Source organism: Schistocerca serialis, chromosome 7 (assembly GCF_023864345.2).
Source record: "Schistocerca serialis cubense isolate TAMUIC-IGC-003099 chromosome 7, iqSchSeri2.2, whole genome shotgun sequence".
Taxonomy (NCBI): Eukaryota; Metazoa; Arthropoda; class Insecta; order Orthoptera; family Acrididae; genus Schistocerca; species Schistocerca serialis.
In genome coordinates, this window is record NC_064644.1 from 402483345 (window position 1) to 402502091 (window position 18747).

Here is an 18747-nt window from a genome sequence, read left to right on the forward strand (position 1 = left end):
CTTCCACTGGAGTTTATCTATCATCTCCGTAACGCTTTCGCGATTACTAAATGATCCTGTAACGAAGCGCGCTGCTCTCCGTTGGATCTTCTCTATCTCTTCTATCAATCCTATCTGGTACGGATCCCACACTGCTGAGCAGTATTCAAACAGTGGGCGAACAAGCGTACTGTAACCTACTTCCTTTGTTTTCTGATTGCATTTCCTTAGGATTCTTCCAATGAATCTCAGTCTGGCATCTGCTTTACCGACGATCAACTTTATATGATCATTCCATTTTAAATTACTCCTAATGCGTACTCCCAGATAATTTATGGAATTACCTGCTTCCAGTTGCTGACCTGCTATTTTGTAGCTAAATGATAAGGGATCTATCTTTCTATCTATTCGCAGCACATTACACTTGTCTACATTGAGATTCAATTGCCATTCCCTGCACCAAACGTCAATTCGCTCCAGATGCTCCTGCATTTCAGTACAATTTTCCGTTGTTACAACCTCTCGATACACCACAGCATCATCTGCAAAAAACCTCAGTGAACTTCCGATGTCATCCACAAGGTCATTTATGTATATTGTGAATAGCAACGGTCCTATGACACTCCCCCTGCGGCACACCTGAAATCACTCTTACTTCGGAAGAGTTCTCTCCATTGAGAATGACATGCTGCGTTCTGTTATCTAGGAACTCTTCAATCCAATCACACAATTGGTCTGATAGTCCATATGCTCTTACTTTGTTCATTAAACGACTGTGGGGAACTGTATCGAACGCCTTGCGGAAGTCAAGAAACACGGCATCTACCTGGGAGGCTCTGAGCACTATGGGACTTAACTACTGTGGTCATCAGTCCCCTAGAACTTAGAACTACTTAAACCTAACTAACCTAAGGACATCACACACATCCATGCCCGAGGCAGGATAATAACCTGCGACCGTAGCGGTCGCGCGGTTCCGGACTGCGCGCCTAGAACCGCTAGACCACCGCGGCCGGCATCTACCTGGGAACCAGTGTCTGTGGCCCTCTGAGTCTCGTGGACGAATAGGGCACCGTCTTTTTCAAAACCCATGCTGATTCCTACAGAGTAGATTTCTAGTCTCCAGAAAAATTATTATACTCGAACATAATACGTGTTCCAAAATTCTACAACTGATCGACGTTAGAGATATAGGTCTATAGTTCTGCACATCTGTTCGACGTCCCTTCTTGAAAACGGGGATGACCTGTGCCCTTTTCCAATCCTTCGGTACACTACGCTCTTCTAGAGACCTACGGTACACCGCTGCAAGAAGGGGGGCATGTTCCTTCGCGTACTCTGTGTAAAATCGAACTGGTATCGCATCAGGTCCAGCAGCCTTTCCTCTTTTGAGCGATTTTAATTGCTTCTCTATCCCTCTGTCGTCTATTTCGATATCTACCATTTTGTCATCTGTGCGACTGTCTAGAGAAGGAACTACAGTCTTCCTCTGTGAAACAGCTTTGGAAAAAGACATTTAGTATTTCGGCCTTTAGTCTGTCATCTTCTGTTTCAGTACCATTTTGGTCACAGAGTGTCTGGACATTTTGTTTTGATCCACCTACCGCTTTGACATAAGACCAAAATTTCTTAGGATTTTCTGCCAAGTCAGTACATAGAACTTTACTTTCGAATTCATTGAACGCCTCTCGCATAGCCCTGTTCACACTACATTTCGCTTCGCGTAATTTTTGTTTGTCTGCAAGGCTTTGGCTATGTTTATGTTTGCTGTGAAGTTCCCTTTGCTTCCGCAGCAGTTTTCTAACTCGGTTGTTGTACCACGATGGCTCTTTTCCATCTCTTACGATCTTGCTTGGCACATACTCATCTAACGCATATTGTGCAATGGTTTTGAACTTTGTCCACTGATCCTCAACACTATCTGTACTTGAGACAAGACCTTTGTGTTGAGCCGTCAGGTACTCTGTAATCTGCTTTTTGTCACTTTTTCTAAACAGAAAAATCTTCCTACCTTTTTTAATATTTCTATTTACGGCTGAAATCATCGGTGCAGTAACCGCTTTATGATCGCTGATTCCCTGTTTTGCGTTAACTGTTTCAAATAGTTCGGGTCTGTTTGTCACCAGAAGGTCTAATATGTTATCGCCACGAGTCGGTTCTCTGTTTAACTGCCCAAGGTAGTTTTTAGATAAAGCACTTAAAAAAATTTCACTGGATTCTTTGTCCCTGCCACCCGTTATGAACGATTGAGTCTCCCAGTCTATGTCCGGCAAATTAAAATCTCCACCCAGAACTATAACATGGTGGGGAAATCTACTCGAAATATTTTCCAAATTATCCTTCAGGTGCCCAGCCACAACAGCTGCTGAGTCAGGGGGCCTATAGAGACATCCAATTACCATGTCTGAGCCTACTTTAACCGTGACCTTCACCCAAATTATTTCACATTTCGGATCTCCGTCAATTTCTTTCGATACTATTGCACTTCTTATCGCTATAAACACGCCTCCCCCTTCACTGTCCAGCCTTTCTCTGCGGTATACATTCCAATCTGAGTTTATGATATCATTACTGTTTACGTCTGGTTTCAGCCAACTTTCTGTCCCTAGTACTATATGGGCATTGTGACCGTTTATTAATGAGAGCTGTTCTGGGACCTTTCTATAGACGCTCCTGCAGTTTACTATTAGCACATTAATAATGTTATTCCCTGTAGCATTTTGCCTAATCCTACCTTGCCGCGTCTCAGGAGACGTCTTGCCGGGAATATAGCGGCAGCTCGCCGCCCACAAATCGAAGCTGCAGAAGTGATAAACATGCCTACGCTGAAGGCGCGAACTCAGAACTATGAAGGCAGCTGGAAACGGTAATTCTTTGAATGTCCTTCTACAGTTGCGGATCACCATCCACGACATGACGAACGGGGCCTTCGCCCTCGAGGAACAACCCTAGTCATCATGACGAGCAGCAACGGGGTTTCCAGGGACGCTGTCGCCTCTGTCACCATTGGTACTAAATATTGTTCTAGCTTTTGGTTGTGGCCTGAAACCTGTCGACTACGGGCAAGGCAGCGTGATGCTGTTTCCGTGATGCGCCTAATTCTGTGCACACAAGAAGCGCCATCACTATCCATTTTTATTAATTAAAAACTGTATAAGAAGTCAAAAAATACAAAAAGGCGTTCGCGACTAATTGAAAAGAACAAACATACCTCAGAAAGAGATAAAGTATCTGACATGGGCGTTACTGAAGTTACGCAGCACACAAAATGTAGACGATAACAATTTTTAAATAATCTACCATTATATTTGCTCCGCAAAATTCTGATTCAGCACTAAAGTCGGTATATCCGTAAGCTCCTGAAACATAAATAAATTAATTTTGGGTAAACAGATAAGTAAACAGTTACTTTCTACTGGAATATTAGTCCACACAAATGCTAATGCGCCGAAAATATTCGCAGGCACCTAGAAGAAAGTAATTAAACACTAGCCTGTGCAGATAAGCACAGAGGTAGCATTTAACTTCTTACACAAGCTCATGAGATAACGGTGAAGTAAAGGATCTGGATAAACGCAAACAACTGCTGCTGCTTCTGCCGCGGGCCGCTCTTCTCTCTCGTCGGAGGCTGAGGCTGTATTTATGCTCGCAAACGTTGACACACGAGTTACTGCGGTGCTAACGTCAGTATCGATTCTTGAAAATGAGCGGAAAATTTTCTAAGAATATTATTGTGGCGTCTAAAGCATTTAACACTGTGACAAGAGAGCTTCCACAATATTTTATTTCGTCGATGATAACATACATTACAGATATAACTGTTGTCATCTTCAGTCCAAAGACTAATCTTGCGCAGTTATCACGCTAATCTATCCTCAGCAGTCTTCTTCTTCCATGCGTAACGACTTCAACTTATATCCACATTAATCAGTTTGGTGTGGTAAATCCTTTATTTTCCTCTGCGGTTTTTAGCACCCACACTCCCTCCGTTAACAAATTCCTTTCTTGATGCCTCTAGATGTGTCTTAAACCAATCCGTACTGTTAGTAAAGTTGTGCCACACATTTATTTTTCCTTCCGTTTCATTCAGTACCACTTGATCAGTTATACTATGTACCCGTCTAATCCTTAGCATTTTCCTGTAGCTCCACATTTCAAAACCTTTTTTGTTCTTCTTGTTTCAATTCCTTATCGGGCACCTTCCACCTTTCTTCAAGGCTACATTCTATATAAATACTGAAGTGGTAGGGACCTAGGATATGGAAATGGAACGATGTGGGCGAAAATAAAATAATGATTGTAGTAAATTTATTTATTGGTTTATCCAAGACAGGTTTTTTTTTAAATTATGAAAGCAAGTGATACTAGTTTGCCATTTGGCCCAAGTTTCAGAACAAATCCTTAGGATCTGAGAAATACCCTTAAAATCTCTCAAAATTTCCTTAAACAGATTCTGCAATACACACGAAGAAATAGCTGAGACAGAATACAGAAGAGACAGTAGCATCTGTAAATACCAAAAAAAAAAAAAAAAAAAAAAAATTAAGGAAGTGTACGTACATAGCTGAAAAGCTAGCACAATCAGGGAAAGCAGAAATTTGAAATAGTATGCATACCTTTATATCTGACTATTGCACCAATAAGTATTAATTAAAAAATGAAGATGTTAGTGTTAAAGTTTTAAAGCTGTATATACACGGCTGTGAATCGGCTAAACGGAATTGCAAGAATTGCCTTTTCACTGGTCTGCATATTCATAGAGATCAAAAAAATTTGAATGATGCATAAATCTGTGTAGTAGACCTTTGCATCAAGGAACATCCGTAATTTAAAAACAGAATTTAAAAAAAAATAATATTCTTGCCTGTGAAACAGGCTTTGGATGAACAAATTTCAATCAAACATACAAAGTAATTATATCTTGTGAAAGAGACGAAGATAATTGCTGTTTCATTAATACGAAAAGGAATTCCTATTGAACAAATATGCTTCATCATGAAAAGCAGACAATTTAAGGTGTACACATCTGTGAAGCAAACTGAAGTATTTACCAAGCACTTTTATTAGCAATGAAACCACAGGCAAGGTAAGGTCCACAAGCTTACATCCTATGCATATAGAGTACGATTTCAGACGTGCCTCCATACAGTTGCTCGATAGATTATGACTTACAACACAGCGCAAATTAAATTTATAAAGTCAATGAATAACTGTCAGTACACAGACCCCTAGCTACGACAAAATCACGAGGGCAGAAAACTATGTTCATTTGGAACCTAGTGTCAAATAAGGAGGTTACAGTAAAAAGACACCTAAATACACAAGACAGAAGGCACTAAAACTTTAATTAAATGAATATTTGTACTACATAGATTATTCTCGCAAGGATGCTGATCCACACACAGTCATAGGCCAAACACGGCCACTAAAACGATCCGCATCAGTTTGATGTCATAATAACAAACGATACTCAGTAGTGGCTACACTAAGAGGCTTGTCTAGCGATTCAAGACCAACAGTAAACACCGACTATTTGATGCTCACTATCATACCTTTAACAGGCTGAATCCAAATAAAAACATTATATCTGGCACGTCCATCAACCAAGGCAACAGGACCACACCTGGAGTCCATCTCCCGAATGCAATCTTTCACGGCAGGGACAGAATAAAGCTTCAACTCTCCAGCAGGCGAAGGCTTGGCCCGCGAAGTGAACATCAACAATGCCGACAAGGTGAGCAACACACCACGGCTCCGAGGTACAAGCCGGTATCCCACGCGAGGCCCTATCGAAAACCGATAAACTTCAGCGTTTCACGTCGTAGCTGCACGCATGCTTAAATTCTTTGCGGAGCCGCTCCAGTCACCGTCACTCAGGAGCCCAGGGAAGCGGCAGCTAAGAATCGCTAGACAAAAAGTTCCCTCAAACACAGGAATCCATGGATATGACTCAAATGTCTTAATAAAGACTTCACAACACCGAAATTAATTTACATATTAACAAGTTTCTGGTTATTCAAAATTCTTTTCATGCGGTTGCCGGTCAACATTTTGTATCCTTTCTACTGCGGCCCATGAGCAGATAATTTTCCGCCTAAGCAACACTCTTACTGTCTCGTTTTGCTACTTAATTAACTCGTCTTCACGTGATTTATTGCCAGTACATTCCATTATCTTTGTGACATATTTCAATAAAATGGTTCAAATGGCTCTGAGCACTAGGGAGTTAACATCTGAGGTCATCAGTCCCCTAGAACTTAGAACTACTTAAACCTAACTAACCTAAGGACATCACACACATCCATGCCCGAGGCAGGATTCGAACCTGCTACCGTAGTGGTCGTGCGGTTCCAGACTGAGGCGCCTAGAACCGCTCATCCACAACGGCTGGATATTTCAATAAGCCAAAGAACTTCAGGACATTTGAGAGAAGCTAAAATTCAAAGACTGATTCACAAAATGCGACAACAGTGCTCGGCCGTTGGCGATTTCTTTGTAGGTTTTCTGTTCTTTCTCATTTGTGTGTGTGTGTGTGTGTGTGTGCTTCAATACCCCTCTTCCATTCGGTAGTGAATATTGAAGAATACATGGTATGCATTGTTTAGTACATTTAGTATGGTCGTTCCGACCTCACGATCAATATTTATCACCACCTCATATCCCGTTGTGTACTGCTTTGTTTTGTAGAAGAAAGAGGTCAAAAACAGCCTGGAAAGCTCGTAAGCGTGCTGCATGGTAGGTTGTACTGAGAAATAACTCTTAAAAGAGAGATTCCAGACGCTGCACTGTTTCCAAGTTAATAAGCACTGAAGTTAGCTAATCACATCTGCGCAAATTCAAGTGGTCGTTTGTTCTAATGTAACCGAACTAGAGAGGGGTACGGAATTTGGATGTGGGAGTGTAGTAAGGATGAAACTCGAGCCATGGGCTGAGCATTCCCATGCGCTATGTTCTACGCTATCAGAACAAGTAACAAATTTTATATGGCGGGTCGCTTGAATTTTCACGCACAATGGCTAGATTGGCTAACTTCATTGCCAGTTGTCTTGGAATCGGCTATAATGCATCGGATTTTTTCTTAACAATTTTTTCTCAATACAACCTACCTCTCAACACCCTCACAAGATCTCCAGACTGTTTCTGGACACCCTGTATAGACATCTTTGGTCGGGGCTGGACGAACCATTCTGCTGAATTTTCAGGGTAGTTTACAGCTCTCCAAAGCCGACGGGGATACAGAAATCCGTCAGAGATTAAGGTGGTAGCACCAAGACGCACCAAATTCACATTCTTCATCGTACTACAGGCTGGAGCAGATACAGGCGTGCGCCCTCATGTAGCAAGTGCGGCCTGGCTGCGACCATCGTGTTTTCATATCTATGTAGTTGTGGTGGCCGGCCCTTGAGGATTACTCACGAAGCTAGGAGCGCGCGCGCTAGCATGGCACTGAGTGACGCCGGCGCGGCGGCCAGATGAAGCTAGTACAGCAGTCCTGCAGCCCAGAGCACAGCTGGTGATGTGTAGGCTTGAAGCTGGGGTGGTACTGTGACCCGAACTTCGGGCCACACAAGTGTCTGGCTCCTCGTAACGACGGCTGTCCAACAGCTGATGCGAGGTCCAGAGACATGGCTGGCTCGAAGCTGGCTCGACCAGTCGTAACGAGTATCTGACACCCCTTGACATAATGTGTAGGGTGTTTTGAAAACGAGCTGTGTCGTCAGCTGCGTCCCTTCTGGATGGTATTTGGAACATTGTGTCATGAATTTCCTTTGTGTAACAGTACTCTGTCCGTACAGCAACATACCTCCCCTTGTGGTCAACAGACGCTTAAGTACTATAACAAATGAGAAGTTTCTGCACAGTTCTAATCACTTCGTGCTGATTCTGAAAACTATGCAAAAGTCCTGTGAAGAGACAATTGGACAACTCAGGTATGTTACACGTTTTGGACTGCAATTGTTACTTTCAGTTCCAGCATTCATAGATGGGTCTACTTTTATGTACACACATCAAAAAAGTTTTGTATCACCTCGGTTCCGAGAGTTCAGGAACCTGTACAATAAATTTCTAATAGAGATCAACATATACATCATTTCCGCCCTTTTTATTGTTCATGAAAACCACACATTGCATGTTGTACCACCATACAGCGATACCTTCAGAGGTAGTGGTCCAGATTGCTGTACACACTGTTACCTCTAATAGCCAGTAGCACGTCCTCTTGCATTGATGCATACCTGTATTCCTTGTGGCATACTATCCACAAATTCATAAAGGCACTGTTGGTCCAGATTGTCCCACTCCTCAACGGCGATTCGGCGTAGATCTCTCAGAGTGGTTGGTGGGTCATGTCGTCCATAAACAGCACTTTTCAATCTATCCCATGCATTTTCCATCGAGTACATGTCTGGAGAACATTCTAACCACTCTAGTCGAGCGATGTCGTTATCCTGAAGGAGGACATTTACAAGACGTGCACGATGGTGGCGCGAATTGTCGCCCATGAAGACGAATAAGACGGCTGCCTCGCCAATATGCTGCCGATATGGTTGCACTATTGGTCGGAGGATGGAGTTCTCGTATCGTACAGCCGTTACTGTGCCTTTCATGACCAGCGGCGTACGTCGGCCCCACATAATGCCACCCCAAAACAGCAGGAAACCTGGCTACAGTCGATGGATAATGTGTCTATGTCGTTCAGCCTCACCGGGTTGCCTCCAAACACGTCTGCGACGATTGTCTCGCTGGAGGCATATGCGATACTCATCGATGAGGAGAATGTAATGCCAAACCTGAGCGGTCCATTCGGCATGTTGTTGGACCCATCTGTACCGCGCTGCATAGTGTCGTGGTTGCAAAGACGGACCTCGCCATGAGCTTCGGGAGTGAAGTCGCCCATCATGCAGCCTATTGCGCACAGTTTGAGTCGTAACACGACGTCTTGTGGCTGCACTAAAAGCATAATTCAACATGGTGGCGTTGCTGTCAAAATTTCTCCGAGCCATAATCCGTAGGTAGCGGTCATCGACTGCAGTAGTAGCCCTTGGGCGGCCTGAGCGAGGCATGTCATCGACAGTTCCTGTCTCTCTGTACCTCCTCCATGTCCGAACATCATCTCTTTGGTTCACTCCAAGACGCCTGGACACTGCCCTTGTTGGGAGCTCTTCCTGGCACAAAGTAACAATGCGGACGCGATCGAACCGCGGTATTGACCGTCTAGGCATGGTTGAACTACAGCCAACACAAGCTGTGTACCTCCTTCCTGGTGGAATGACTGGAACTGATCGACTGTCGGCCCTCCTCCGTCTAATAGGCGCTGCTCATTCATGGATCTTTACATCTTTGGGCGGTTTTAGTGACATCTCTGAACAATCAAAAGGGCTTTGTCTGTGATACAATATTCAGAGTCAACATCTGTCTTCAGGAGTTTTCTTATCTTATCAGTACAGCCAATGTTACGATCGCAGGTTCGAATCCTGCCTCGGGCATGGATGTGTGTGATGTCCTTAGGTTAGTTAGGTTTAAGTAGTTCTAAGTATAGGGGACTGATGACCTCAGATGTTAAGTACAATAGTGCTTAGAGCCATTTGAACTATTTGAGTGCAGCCAGTTTACTACATCCTTCTACAGCACACCTCTTTGAGTCTCTATTAAGGTGGGTGATTGATAGCGTTAGTACGTATACCAGCTATACGTTCAACTTTGCTCTTAAAACCTAAATTGAAATATGTGATGCCACTTATATGATCTACGTTGATAGACAACTGATCTCGTAAAGAGCAAGTGTTAATGCAAATAACCTATCATGCTACGGTCAATGACGCCATTAGTGATCTGAAATGCGTGACATCGTCTAGTCCATTGAAAATTTAAAGAAAATACTGGCAGACGTTGCTGGCAAGGAAAAGAAAATTGATCCCAGCGCTTAAAGGAAATGAATTATGGCATAGGTGGGAATAAATTTTCCGTTCATCAAAATGAGACACCCAACGACAGCGCAGGGCGCAGTACATACTTACATACATACACACACACAAACACACACACACACACACAAACACACACACACACACACACACACACACACACAACACAAGAATTTAACTGTTCGTTATACCTGCAGAGTCTGTATTTTGTGAAAAAACATAAAAACATTAAATTTGTGACAATATGATAACACCATATAGGGTACTAACTTGAAACATTAAGCAAACCCATGGCGGATGTCAGCATTCCTCAGAACAATTTACTATTATCAGCAGCGGAGCCGCGCAGGATAGCCGGACAGTGTGCCGCGTCTTGTCACAGTTCGCATGGCCACCCCCGTCGGAGATTCGAGTCCCCCCTCGGGCATAGTATGTGTGTTGTCCTTAGCGTAAGTTAGTTTAAGTTAGATTAAGTAATGCGTGAACCTAGGGATTGATGACCTCAGCAGCTTGATCCCATAGTCGTTACCGCAAATTTACAAATTTTCCATTCAGGAGCAGACGCTGTACTCCCAGAGAAATCTATCAGTACACCTCGATCGACGAAGTCGATTTTGATCCCATGAGATATATGCCATCTGTGGGATAGTGGTTTCAGCGTCGTCCGCCAACAGATAGCATGGTGGTATAGCTACAAGAGCGCCATCTGGGTCTGCCAGTTTATAAGGAATGCTCTCAGCCAGAAAGTGCAGTGTAGTGCAAACACGTGTAGCAAACAGGCAACTATGCCACAGAGACGTCCCCGTGCTTTGTACGGGTCAAATTGTGGCCTTCTGAGTGGTGTGATGGTCCTTTCAGAGAACTACCACCACAGGTTGGACGTGCTGCGTCGGTTGTCCCACGACGCTGCTACCAGTGGTCACGTGAACACTCTCACACCAGTAGAAGAGGTTCTCGGTGCCCATTAGGTTCGTCGTACTGTAATGGCGTAGAGCTACAAGAGCACAGATAAGAGGACTTAGAGCCCAGAGTGCCACACCAATTGTTGCGAACCGGTTTTTAGCAGTGCGACTAAGGGCGCGCACATCTCTAGCCCATCTTCCATTCTCGCCACAGTAGCGGCGTGCACGGCTCGATTGACTGGTGCCATCAGAGGGTCACTTGGGAGATGAAATGGTGCCCCATGGTCTTCAGCGATTAAAGTAGGTTCTGCCTGCACTTGAGTGATGATCATTGCGCGTTCGACGTCACCTGACTTTATAGATATTGCATAATGTCAATCTATGCAAAACAGCTGTGTGTATTGTGGGGCAGAGGGTGGAATAAATGTTATTAAATGTTTTGTATTTAGAAAAGATGCATTTACCGAGTAACTTATTACGGCGTCCGAGGCTGTTTATAGCAATGGTACCGACGCGACGCGACTCCCGGCACAGATGGTGCGCTAATCAGCGTCTGGAGAGAACTGGGGCCTTTTTCTCTCGCGCAGCGTTCTTATATATACAGCCGCGCTGCGGACGGCTAAAGTTACGTTGTGCAAGACGCGACAGTTGGCTGCGACTGCGACGCTGCCCCCTCCTCTTTTCCCACCCTGGCAGACGGCGACCCGGCCGCAACACGACTGGAGTCGTCGCCTTTCCCAAGCTCCGGTCGGCGGCGGCGGATTCAAATACATAAGAAAAATAAGAATTCCGATTTTCTTGCTGTAAAAAATACTGTATGTTAATGCAACAAAGTTACATCGGCTCCCAGAGTTAGTTTTTCGATACAGATTCTCCTTTTACTTTAAAGAATTGAAAAGTATCTCTTCCGGTTTTGCGTGTTTTTTTCGCTGTATATTACTTCTCTATTAATTGTGAGGAAAGTAAAAGGCACAAAAAATTGATGTTTGCGTATCTTACAATTTCACATCACAGCTTGATAATGAGGTGTCTATTTTTCGGATATTCGTCACAGTTATTCCGGTACTTAATTTACAAGTAACCTACTGCATAAAATTTGAATTGTGTACAGTGAAAAATGCGGTCGCTGGCTACTTTACGTATGGTTCAAGTTAGGTCATACATCGTTGCCGATGAAAAGAAGCTAACATATCGAAATTATTTTTAAAGTTGAGATCAGAAAGATATCGATCTCCGTTTCCGAGATTTGGGCTCATATATCTCCGGGAGCGTCGCGGACTAGCCGCCAGTTCTGTCGACGCGCAACGAGAATCGTGTGGTCTTCACACTATAGAGAATGCATTTGTTTTGTTTCGCTGACACATTTGGACCTAATGAAACCATTTTATGTCATATTTCTCCGGTATAAGTTACTAATATTTCTCCATATGCTCTTGACAATTTCATTTAAAATGCCACGAAATATAGGTTTCTTAAAGCCAAGTGATCAAGCAGAACCCATTTTCTTGGTTTTGCTGAGGCATCTGAACCTGTTCCAAGCTTTCTTTCTCGTTTATTTCTCTGATACGAGTCCCGAATATTCCTCCATCTGTTTTTGTACATTTCACCTAAAATTCGAATGAAAGATAAGTTTATTAACAATAAGTGCACGCTAGCGTCATTGCATTGTTTCAAGTTCTTGACAACAAGATAGGGTTACACCTTAAACATTTCTAGAATTTTGATTCTGAACGTCTACAGTATACATTGGCAGAAATGTGGAAGAAATAATGTCCGTGCTTGTTCACAAAATTTCCCCAAATTATACTTGTCAGTTTCTCCCATGCAGAAACTTTTGGAACAAGCTAAGGCAACTTTCATAGCTGACTGAATCTTTATTCCCATCCAAATGATCTTCCATATTCTTATATTCTGACAGCATACATCGTTATGGATGACATGAACATTTATTCTTGCCAAGCTGCACTCAAAAGATGACTCCAGGATTTACAAAAGACGAATTTCAATTGTGAACTGAGTCAGACCAGAAGGGCCTTGTAAAACAGTAGTGCACTTTTGGCACAAGTTTTTTTAGCACCATCTTCTACCAATGAATTGAAGTGAATGTGACAAATTACTTATTGCGGCATACTGTTTGCGCAATCTGTTGAGAAACGCCTTCCTCAAAAACGAACATCTATTGATTACAGAAAGCTGTACAACAATCTGGTGGTGGTTTTTCACAACTAGAAGATATCATCAAGACACCAATTTACCGTTTACTTTCAAAGTGAAGGTATTGTAAAATGTAACTTTCTCGTTGTACTTTAGATTGTTCATTTTGTAATGTACTTGCCGTTTTCAATTTTTATCGTCACAAAAAAGAGTAATGCGAAAATTAACCTTCAAGTTCATTTACATCATTCTAATTCTACATCTGCATGGATTATACTGATTTTCATAACAGGCCTGAAAAATTTGCATTAATGGGAAATATTATATATTTCACTCACCTGCCAGTTTCAACTGTGCACCAATTTCTTCCCAAATTCTGTCTCTGAACATAGTGTCTCTATATTTAGGGTTCTTCAAATCGTAAAGGCAAGGATGTCGCGAGACCAGCTCACAGAGCATCACATCCTGTGAGTGGCACATTTCAGTTTTCCTTGACTGGCTCGATATCTTTCTGGCAGCCGTACGTCTTTGTGTCGTGCGACTTCCGTCGCAACACTGCTCACTGGTGCAGTGCTGCGGCAGCTGCCGCATCCCAAACTCGAACTGCGCATGCGCCAGCAGGCAACTTCTGACGTCACATAGGCCGGTATTACACTATCAAATTTCTTTGTCCAATATCTTTGTCCAATATCTTTGTCAAAGATATTTGATAGTGTAATAGGGATCTTTGACAAATGTCGTCCAATATTTGATCAAATCTAGGCCGAGGCCGTATATTTGATCAAAGAAATCGCTTGTCTTCTGTTCACTGCAATGCGATATGTTACCACGCGGAGCGCTAGCATCGCTGCAGCGTTCTGTCGTCTGTAGTGTTTTTATAACCATTGCCGGTAAATACAATTGGTGTGTGCCGACAACTACAGAATTAATAGAGATGTCTGAAGCTTATCAGGCGCTTTACAACGTGAGGCACCCTGAATAAAAAATAGATTAAGAAGATTGGAGACCTAACCTGACCTAACCTAACCTAACATAACCCTCTCCTGTAGCAAGGAATCGGAGTGTTATAGTGAGCCTGTCTTCTGAAGATGTAGCAGTTCTTAAGTGAAAATTGTGCTTTGTGATATGAGGATACACTTCATTGAGCACATACAGAAATGTATGCTCATCCATTCTTAAGTAATTGATGTACGACTTGACGTCTTCCACTGTAAGCTCACGTAACAAGTTTTGTTGAATGCTTTTATCGTGTCGTCGTAAAACCCACGGCTTCACCCAGATTAGATTAGTTTTTCGTTCCATAGATCCGTGCTGAGGAGATCCTCGTGGATGTGGAACATGACGATTTTTTTAAGCTGAAATAAAAATACTAGTAGTATGAATAAATACATCATTTGTTTCTATTAAAAATTTCGCCAATGGAGTAGAAGGAGTTTGCCAGTAGTAAGTCTTTCAGGCTCCTTTTAAACTGATCTTTATTTCTAACTAAATTTTTTATGTTTCCTGGCAAATTATTGAAGATGAGTGTTCCTGAGTAGTGGACCCCTTTTTGAACTGAAGTAAGTGTTTTTAAGTCCTTGTGCAGATCATTTTTGTTCCTGTTATTGTATGTATGAACTGAGTTGTTTGTTGGAAAAAGAGATATATTATTTACGACAAATTTTATTAAGAAGTAAATATACTGAGAGGCAGTAGTTAACCTGCGAGCCGGAAGTATAGTGAGACTGTCATTTGGGCCTACGAGAGTTATAGTTTTTTTTGTTTGTTTCTCATGCCTAGATAACTGTACAAACATATCGTTGCATGTATTGTAATAATCATTACATATAATGATCCACATGCAACAATATCTCTACGGAAGTATCTAGGCATGAAATACAAAACAAAAAAGCTAACCTGCAAATCTCGTACGTCCAAACGACAGTCTCACTGTACTTCTGGCCCGCCAACAGTTTCATTTTCTTTCTTATTTTCCCCCGTACCAATGCAAGAATCTGAAGTACCCAGTTCTTTGAAGAGGTTTCTGCAGGAGGTCCGTGAATTTACTCCACAAATAATACGTATTACACGCTTTTGGACCTTGGAAACTTTTGTTTGACTTCAAGATTTACCCCAAAATATTATCCCATATGACAATGAAAGTATGCAAGCTTTTTCATTTTTATGTTGCCTATGTCTGCTAACACTCGAATTGCAAATACAGATTTGTTAAGGCGTTCTGCAGTTCTGTGGTGTGCTCCTCCCAACTGAATTTATTATCAAGTTGTAATCCCAGGACTTTTGAGACTGTCAACCTCGTATGTATGGTTCCATTTTCTCCCCCCACTTCTTTTCCGCATGTGCACACAATGCAATTGGAGTACGTAGAACTGCTGCGGTTAATAACAAGTTGTTGTCAGCCATCTTGAACTTTGACGAAAAATTTGATGACAGTGTAATACCCCTCGTAGCGCTACGTCAAAGATCTTTGTCCAATATATTGGACGGAATATTGGATCACATCTTTGATCAAATCTTTGACAAAGAAATTTGATAGTGTAATACCGGCCATAGCGACCCGTCGCAGTCGCTAGTGTGCGTCGCGTCTTGGACAACGTACCTTAAGGGAACGCCTGATCAAATCCGCTCTCCCGACTAGCCGCTGGGCTAGTAATGCACCACTTTAAGTTATTGAATAAATCATTGCTTCCTTTGCTGATGGCCGATGAAGCTCTCAATTTAAATGTGCAATCAGCACACAGGTAAGTAATCATAATAAAAGTCTGACTTGGCTAAGTCAAATATTTTGGGCGAGAGAATTAATTTAATTACACTACACGCAGTAGACGAGCTCTGAACTTGCTCTTTGGAGATACGCTATAGCTATAGTTTTATAGTTATTCAGTTGAAACTTCTCACATCTTTACGATTATAGCGGATCTCCCTTCTACTTACATTTAAACATCCTAGCTTTATTTATTCGCCTACTTAATCTATCTTGCTTCCTTAATTTTTAAGACAAAAACCAGATAATCAAGAATTTCTACTAAAATTTTAATTTGTGAGATCCAGAATACTGTTTCTACTAAATTATTATGCAAGAGCAATCTAAATTTAAATTTGTAAGTTTCTAGCTCTTTTCTGTCGCGACAACGATTTTTACATAAAAAGTCCAAATTTCGAAAATGGTTAAAGTTATTGAACTGATATTCAACACATATTGATTTAGTATTACTCCTGACATGCTAGAAACGATTCAGGTTATTTACTTGATTTTATAAGTATTGCGCAACATTTATGACGTCAGAGCTAGTTACAGCGGACTGGCTAGCACACAATGGAAAGACTGATGTGAATTTTATACGACGTGAGTAGGCTGCTTCCCTACAGTATTGAAATATTTAAATATGTTTACACTTCTTTCTCACTTTGTAGATATTCTGTCAAATCAACCCATTCGAAAGAGCTTCCACTGTAATGTTGAAACATGTTTACTCTTGAGAATTCTATTGAATAGCTGGATAAAGGAGGATTTCAAAGTAGTAAAAAGATGAATAGAGATTTTACGATAGCTGACTGAATAGTTCTCTACGTAAATTGGTTTGTAAACAGGGGTTTGTATGCTTTAAAAGTAAGCCATTATAGCGACTCCATCGTAAGCAGTAACCTATATCTTACGGTACTAACTGTTTGACGTATTCCACTGATAATGGTAAATCATGCTGTCACACAGTGGAAAATACTGTCTTTGAAGTGCGTATTCACCAGACATTTTATACATCAATCATTTTGCTGACGTTGTACAACGTACTGACACTTGCCGTGGGATAACAGCTACTGGGGGTATTACATGCTGGGAATGTCAGCAGCATTGGGAAGGGGGAGGGGTAATCACGTGCTGGGGAGTCATCAGCTACTGGACGTGTCAGCTAAGTCTCATGTCAACTGTGGGATCTGAAGTACTATTCTAACACCAGATGCTGACAGTGTTTGTGTGAAATGGGGTGCTAGCTACTGGGTTTTTAATCTATAAAATCAGTCACGGTTATTTTCAGATGAAGAGTCTTTTAGGATATGTGATGATGTCTTTGAACTAGTTTCCAGTACCACATGTAGTTAGTAAGATCTCACTTGAAAATTATCAGGTCTGACCTGAAGGTCAACAACCAGTGAGTCCGCAAGAGCGAGATATAATTTCTGTCTGACGTTCCCACAGAATTTAAGTGTGATACGTTTCGTGATGTCGTACCACTCTATTAAAAATTTTTCAGCGGTCACTCAACGACTGACAGAATTATTTTCAAAATTATCATCAATTTTATCCCACCTTGTCAGTTTATTATTTCTACACACATTGCATTATTTGGTAATAGGCTGGATAAGAGCTGTCCTCGGATCTCTAATAACGAAGCTTAAAACATATTTGAAGTAAAGTGCACATCTATTTTCTCACATGTCACTTACATAGCAATAGTGCAGATTTGCAAATTATTGAATCCTTACATTGTGCCACGCAATCCCACTCACTGGTAAGCGTTTTAAGGTGCTTAACAAATGGAAACAAGGAAAATATAGGAATAACTGTTGAAGAAATTACTCAACACTCAAAGCAACCGTCGTACATATGACTCTTGATTAAGTGGTCATCATCAAAGACAACAAATGATCGTGAAAAACAATTATTCACTGTTGATCCTGCAAAGACAATGCAAACAGGCACATTGTTGGCCCAGTGCAGTGAAATTTCCTAGAATTTATGTCCCAGATGAGAGAAACAAATTCTCAACAGGCGCTTACACAGTTTTCTTAGATTATTCTCTTGAGAAAGTGTGAAAACCTGAGTTGAATGTTTTTTTTTTAATATTTTCGTTCTTGTACCTCTTTGTAACGTTATTCGTTGTCGCATATCGGTTTCAGTCTTTTGTGTTCTCCGTCTGTGAGGCTGTATACGAAGCATGGTGTCGTTTGTAGCTCTCGTAAGTCGTAAGGAGAAAAATCTGCTGAGGCATTCTGAAAGACAGGAAGTCTATTTGGTTCGCCCTTAATGTTACATGCCTTGTAAGGCGCAAATGCAGAACTTATTGTCCTAATAATGTATCAGGTGCATCGCCAAAACACGTAGGGCATGGATTTGAAAACACAATCAGGAGATTAACCGATATCTGGTGAGGCACGTCATTTCATATCTCGGTCAGAGGCGGCAGCTTGTGACCTACATTGTTGTGAGTTGGTGACAACGTTTATAAACAGCGATTACATCCTATACATGTACAGGAAATGACTTAATTAACCCATTAATGCCCCAAAAACATTCTGTTAATTTTTTTTACATTTATTACTTTTTACTAGTGTGTCACAGTATAAAAAAAGCATTTAAGAAGAAAGTGAACCATTTGCTTTTTTAGTTCTAAAATATACCGTACTCTATATGGAATCCTGAACGCTGCTGAGAGCAAATCGTACATTTAGCCTATATTAGAAGGTTAAACATTTTTGTACTAAATAAAATAAATTAATAATCATCTAGTGGCGTTGCAGTTCTTCTTGTTATGTCCGTGCTTGCTCCGAAAATAGGACGAGGAATTCCACCTGATGCAAGACACCTTTTTTCTGTTTTGTTTCGCCCATACAAGTTTCAGTACTTTTAGTGCGATCTTCAGTGGGTTAGTTTTTATTTTCTACCACTGCTAGAATCGACACCTCATTTCTTTCAATGTCTGTGTGCATTCCAACAATACACTTTGCAGGGCAATCTTGGTCACCACCCATCGTCGCTGGTGACCCTAGTTTGAAGAAGTTGATTACGA